The following is a 6,832-nucleotide window of genomic DNA, read 5'->3' as shown; positions in this document are numbered from 1 at the left end:
CAGACAACACCGGTTTTCATTAAAAATCTTCGTTTGTGTTTTTCCTGAGGAAACAAAGTCACCTACATCCATAGCCGCGGGAACGTATTTTGAGCAGGGGGGGCTGAGAGAAAAAAAGTTTGTGGGGGGGTGGGGGGCGGGGGGAGCAAAGAGCAAAGTTAAAGTAAAAAGAGTTGCTATTTTGTTGTTTTTGATTGCTTCCATTGTTCTCTTTTGTAATTGGCTTTGGATCATGGGCATCGGAAGGAAAATAAATGTGGGTGGGTAAATTACTGTAGTATATGCCGTTTTCTGTAGTCTACCTTTTAATGTTTTTACACAATGCAAATAGGCCATATTTACAAATAATACAAAAGACGGTTATCTCAGCACGTTTTCAGTGGCGTAAGTGATAATACGTGTGACACATTGCTTTTGACGCGGGAGACCCGAGTTCGCGTCCGCCTTTTGGTGAAATCATTTTCGAAATCGTCTCCCTTTTCACTTATATCACATCGGAAAGTCATTTCTTTTTAATAAAAATTGATGAAATAATCGGAAAGTTGACATCAGCTAGGGTGAGGTGTATCTGAGCAGAAGTTACGCTGCTTTGTTTACTTTGCTGTGTCCCAGCACTCCCGACTAGTGAAAACCGGGAATGAGTTTAATTGGTATGGACCCTGAATAAACCAAGTGGAATGAATTTGAGGAAACCACAGCATTTTAATTAATTTAAATAAGGAGTTTAATTTATTAAGGCATACCTCATACAATGGATTTGAGTGAGTGTGACGGTGCTCTGAAAAGTGCAAAGACATACTCGCTGAATTAGAGACGGTAAATGTGGCTTTTTTTATAGAAATAAAATAAATTTAGTTCAGTTGAACATGGGAGGCTACAGATCTGAGGGAGCGCAGCGAGTCTGTTCCAAGCAGCTCTGAGCGGCAGGAGTGATATGTGACGAGAATGATGCAAAATGACTGGTGGCGGATCCAAAAGCAAGATAACTATTGTTAATAAACCTTTAATTTCTTCATTTAAAATAAACGAGCTGGTCTTTATCGTTGCTGTGTTTTCATTAAAAAATAACGGTGAACCACAAATTAAGCTTTCGTTTAAAAAAAGAGAAACCTTATTTATTTTGGGGTAGATCTGCTTCCTTATCCGACTGATCCAATATTATCGGTCTGCTCTAGTCTCAAGTCTATTTTTATTTTGCTTGGAAATGCGTTTTTGCGCCGTGTTGATTGGTGTATTTTTAATCTTCAATGACGGATGCGGTGACGTCACGCGAAAATTATTGTCATTGTATTGTATTTCCAATAAATTTGAATGAATATTCGAATTACTAAAAAGATTTTTTGTCCTTTTTTGTTACAAATTTTACATTGATTTATTTTTAGCACCGCACCCCCAGCACCCCCATTTTTTCTTGAGCTCCGAGCCAGGGGGTGCTGCAGCACCCTCAGCACCCCTACTTCCCGCGGTAATGCCTACATCTTGGATGCATTGGGGGTAAGCAGATAAACATCAAATTTTCATTTTTGGGTGAACTATCCCTTTAATAGCCTATTTTGAATTATATTTTAAAATCTGGTTCCTGCATTATTTTTCTATACATCAATTCACCGGAGTCTCTAACCTGCTATATGCACTTTAAGAGGTGAAGTTTATCTTACCTTCTGCTAGCAGTGTGCTCAAGTCACCTATGGTCAAAAAAGGACTGTTCTACCCCAGGAAGAAAGGTCAAACCCACACCCACCTCAAATTTCGTTGGTCACAAACTTGTCATCAGACTTTTAATGTGATATTTTATAAAATAAAGGGGTGTTGTGTGTGCCAAAAAGTGGTTTGTTACCTTAAGGCAACACCATGCCATAGAGGGTTAATTAAATAGGCATTAATTACACCTAGCACTGCCCCTGTTATGGGATAACTTTTCTCCTTAAAAGCAAACAGGATCAGCAGCTTTGGGTAAGAAAATTGCACGCTCCTGTCTCGAGGCCGTGGCCAGGGGAACGAGAGACAAGCGCTGCCGTGCTAGAGTGCACCTCAGCCGGCTAAACCTCACGTGACCGCACAGACAACAAGATTAACGTTAGAGGAGATTGTGTTTATTCAAATGTCAATCTAACTTTACTGTATTATTTGAACTTTGATAAATGATAAAATGAAAAAATATACCGCAGAAATCTTTTCTTTTAGACACAATGAGATTTTAGCATTGTGCTCTGCCCAAGGCCACTTCATTTTACAACGATATATTTAATTTAAATTGTATTTCTTAATGATTACCACATTAGTTGCGGTCTACAACATATTTGTGTCTCAGAGCTGAAAGCAGCGCTCCTCTCACGAGCCATTACTACAGTTTTAAGTGATTAAATGACTTAATGAATATTTGAAAACAGAAATTAACGTTGTGGAATCGCAGATTTCATTTATATGTACAAATAAAATATCTAAAGTACTTACTTTTTTTACCATAGATCCTGCTGCTGTGTTGTTCACTGAAGCGCTGCAGATATTCTTGACATACGCTGCGTGTATGATATTTTCTGCAAACCGCATATGGGAATATAAATTTGGCGCCAACGTTTGTGTAATTTGGCGCCAATGTGTATACCTTGCAATACTAAATCCCACCTACAGGGGGACTGTTCCGAGTTCACACATACACATCATGGTTTAAGAGGACATATTTGTAATGGTTATAAAATAGTTAGGGAGTGTCATAACAGTAAAATAGCAATATTAAACTAGATAAAAAAGTTTGTCTGTTTTCAGTCTGAAATAGTTTGAAGTAGTTTTAAAGCTTGATAGACTTGGAGATAGATAGATAGATAGATAGATAGATAGATAGATAGATAGATAGATAGATAGATAGATAGATAGATCATAAATGACTGTTATTTCAGTCTTAGTGTAGTCATAGTTTTGCCTTGTTTGTTCGTTTGTTTTCTTTGTTACATTTTTGACTGCCCTTCTGGATTTCGACACTCGCCTGTACCACTGGATTACGTTTTTGTCTTGCCCTGTTTGTTCCTGTTTGCTGTTGTGTGACCTTGCCTGTCGACTACGTTCTGATTAATAAAAGCTTGCGTTTGGATCCACATCTCCGTCGTCTCTGTAACAAATTTTTTATTCTGGAAGAGTATTAAGAAAAAAGAAATTGATGGATCTAGGTATAACCAATTCCAGTTGATCAAATTTATTAAGATGTGCTTCAGAGCAGTCAAGACTGTAGAAAGAAATATTCAATTATCTCAAATAACTGGATTGGAAGATATAATTTTTTTCTTCCTTGTCAATGCCTCATACTCCAGTTATTCACCATAATTCATATTTTGGCTTGTCAACCACCATAAAACGATAATAGAAGGAACCCCCAAAAATCACTGATTGCAGATATATAAAATAGATGTGAATACACATATATATTTATAAATATGTATACACATTTTTTTTTTTCAATTAAACACTTTTAAATAAATACTGACTTAACATTAACAGCTTTAACTTTGAAAAACAGTCCACAAAGATAAGTAGTGCAAATTCTGGTGTTGATCATTATTACCTTTTTACAAATAACAATAATATACAACACGTTAACAAGAACATTAAAAATGAGAAAAGGAAAAGAGAAAAATAAAAGTTATTTTAACTTCATTATTATATCATTATTTTCACCTTAGACTGTAAAGATTTTCACCCACTTCCGATCTGAGACGGAGACTCCGCCCACAACTGGCATGAGCCTGCTGCTTTGGCTCTGGGAAGGAATCCGACCCACTTGGATGGGATGTAATTCCCAGCTTCGACATCCGACTTCTGAGGCAAATCGATCGCAGCATTCATTGTTATTTCCGTCCTGGGGTGCGTTTCCCTAAAGTGTAAAATGATCGAAACTCCATTGGTTTTAAGTGATGTTTCATTAACAAATTTCAGGAGGAGCTCGCGCAGATAATTAACACGGCCAATTCATCATCAGCAATCACTACCTAACCAGCCACTCTCCCTATCCAATTACTACAGTTCCTTTAAATAACCAAGCAGTCCTACCTTCAGCTATCTCTGATTCCAGCATTGCTGCACAATGTCTGAGACCCAAACGCCTCCCGAGGATTACTCCACGGACTCTGATAGTCCTGCCGTCGAGCCCACCAGCGCTCCGCAGGACCCCACAAACGCTCCGCAGGACCCCACAAACGAGCCCGCGGCTGCATCGCGGGGCCGCAGGCCCTCCCGCACCGCCGCTGCTCGCTCTCCTAGACGCCAGAGCACGCCTTCTCCAACACCTTCCAGGCGTCAGGTGTCTTCGCCAGCGTCATCCTACGCTTCGGCCATCTCCTCCGCCCCAGCAAGGGGAAATGGACCGTGGCGGGGCTCCGCAAGGCGCTCGCCAGCACCGGCGTCGTCGCTCCCCGCCGCGCTTCGAAAGCTGAGCTTCTCGGCCTCTACGAATCCCTCCAACCGAGGGAGAAACCGAAAGCCACGCCTCCCTCCAAGGCCGCTCGCAGAGCGCGCGCGGACCGCGGCGCTCCATACTCCACGCCGAGGCGCAGCAAAAGGCCGTCGCCCGGCTCGGGCCACGCCGCAGCTACCAGCTCCGGCCTTCCTCCTCGATCTCCCAGGCGGGAGATCGCTTCCCACGCCAGCGAAGAACCAGCCTCTGCCTGAATGTTTCTTGCTTGTCTGCAGAATTATTACATCACCCTGATTCACATTTTGCTGATTATGTCTTTTCAGGTCTCAAGCACGGCTTCCACCCCGGCATCCTAAGTCTCCCCTCCCAAAGCCTCGTCTGCCCAAATCTCAACTCCGCCCTCACCGAACCTGAAGTTGGCGACGACCTGATCAAAAAGGAAATCGAGTCCAGCTTCATGATCGGCCCCTTTCCCACCCCCCCTTCCCCATTTTTCGAGTCAGCCCCATCGGCATTGCCACCAGGCAAAAACGCCTGATCATTGACCTGTCATCTCCCCATAATTCCCCATTCCCAAGCATTAACAGCCTCATCCCGCTCGAAGAGTTCTCTCTTCATTACCACGACGTCGACCAAGCCATCACGCTGATTAAAAAGGCTGGTCGCGGCGCTTGGCTGGCCAAAGTCGACATTACTTCCGCCTTCAAAGTAATGCCCATCCACCCCGATTTCTGGCACTTATTTGGCATCCGCTGGGAAAACAAATTCTATTTCGCCGTCCGCCTCACGTTCGGCTGCAGAAGCAGCCCCAAAATTTTCGACACTTTGTCGGAGGCAATTTGCTGGATCCTCTCCAATAACTACAACATTCCTTATCTGATCCACCTCCTAGATGATTTTTTAATCATCTCGCCTGCAGACTCTGCCCCAGCCGCCCACCTCCTGACAACCCAAAAGCTGTTTTCTGAGCTCGGGGTTCCTCTCGCTAAGGAAAAAACAGAGGGCCCCGCCACTTCTATCGAATTTTCGGGTATCAAATTAGATTCCCAAAAATCCCAGGCCTCCCTCCCTAAAGAAAAAAATTGACAGAACAATTCTGATAGCCTCCACCCTGATAACCAGCTCTAGCTGTTCAAAACGCGAGCTGTTATCTGTCCTAGGCCACCTAAATTTTGCCATGCGCATCATCCCCCAAGGCCGCCCCTTCATCTCTCATCTCCTCTCCCTCGCTTTCTCCGCCCACGCCCTCGAGGACCAGATTTCCTTAACTGACTCGTGTCGCAACGAGCTCAGTTTATGGATTTCCTTCCTCAAGCAATGGAACGGCCTATCCTTCTTTTACACCAACCTGATATCTTCCCCTATCGATATCCAATTGTACACAGACGCCGCCCCCTCCGTCGGCTTTGGAGGTTTTCTCCAAGGCCGCTGGTTCGCCTCCACATGGCCCCCCGAGCTGACCCATTTGCCCCAGCAGCTATCATCCTCTGCGCTTTTCGAGCTCTATCCGCTAGTGGTCGCTGCTTCCCTATGGGGGAAAGAGTGGTCCGCCACCAGCATTCTCGTTCACTGCGACAACGAAGCTACGGTATACTGCACCAATAAGGGTCGTTCTCATTCCCCCACCCTCATGCCCCGGCTAAGACGCTTGATTTGGATTTCGGCTAGTGACCAATTCATTATAACTGCTAAACACATCCCCGGTTCCAAGAACCAAATCGCTGACTCTCTTTCTCGCTTTGCTTTCCAGAAATTCAGATCGCTGGCTCCAGAGGCGGACCCGCTCCCAACTCCAGTTCCTCCCTATTCAGAGCTGATATTCCCGTAAACCACCCCCTGAGACATGCTTCTCTCTGGTATCCCAGCCGATAACTTCAGTGCCCGCTCACGCTCGAGCACCCCGCTTAATTTCCCTTGCCACTGCAATGCCCGCCCATGCTCGAGCGCCCCGTTTTCCCCTTTTAAGCACTGCAATGCTCGCCCTCGCTGCAAACCCCGCTTATTTTTCCCACGCCTCAGTAATGCCCACTCACGCTCGAGCGCCCCGCTTATTTTCCCATGACCCAGCAATGCCCGCTCACACTCGAGCGCCTCGCCTATTCCTTTACGCACTGCAACCCCCGCACATTTTCCCACGCCTCAGCAATGCCCGCTCACGCTCGAGCGCCCCGCTTATTTTCCCACGCCCGCTCACGCTCGAGCTCCCCGCTTATTCCTCTACGCACCGCCATGCCTGCTCTTGCTGCAGTCCCCGCTCATTTTCCCACACTGCAGCAATGCCCGCTCACGCTCGAGCGCCCCGCTATTTCCCTACGCCCGCTTACGCTCGAGCTCCCCGCTTACTCCTTTTACGCACCGCTATGCCTGCTCTCGCTGCAGTCCCCTTTCATTTTCCCACACTGCAGCAATGCCCGCTCACGCTCGAGC

At 45.3% G+C, this 6,832-nt stretch overlaps 1 pseudogene; it reads left to right on the top strand.

Moving 5' to 3' along the window:
* Nucleotides 1-4,075: 4,075 nt before the first annotated feature.
* Nucleotides 4,076-6,233, top strand: LOC141325990 (uncharacterized; annotated as a pseudogene).
* Nucleotides 6,234-6,832: the final 599 nt, after the last annotated feature.

The sequence above is a fragment of the Garra rufa genome, chromosome 2 (assembly GCF_049309525.1).
Source record: "Garra rufa chromosome 2, GarRuf1.0, whole genome shotgun sequence".
Taxonomy (NCBI): Eukaryota; Metazoa; Chordata; class Actinopteri; order Cypriniformes; family Cyprinidae; genus Garra; species Garra rufa.
The sequence above is the reverse complement of the archived record's forward strand: the minus strand, read 5'-3'. Positions and strand labels throughout refer to the sequence as shown.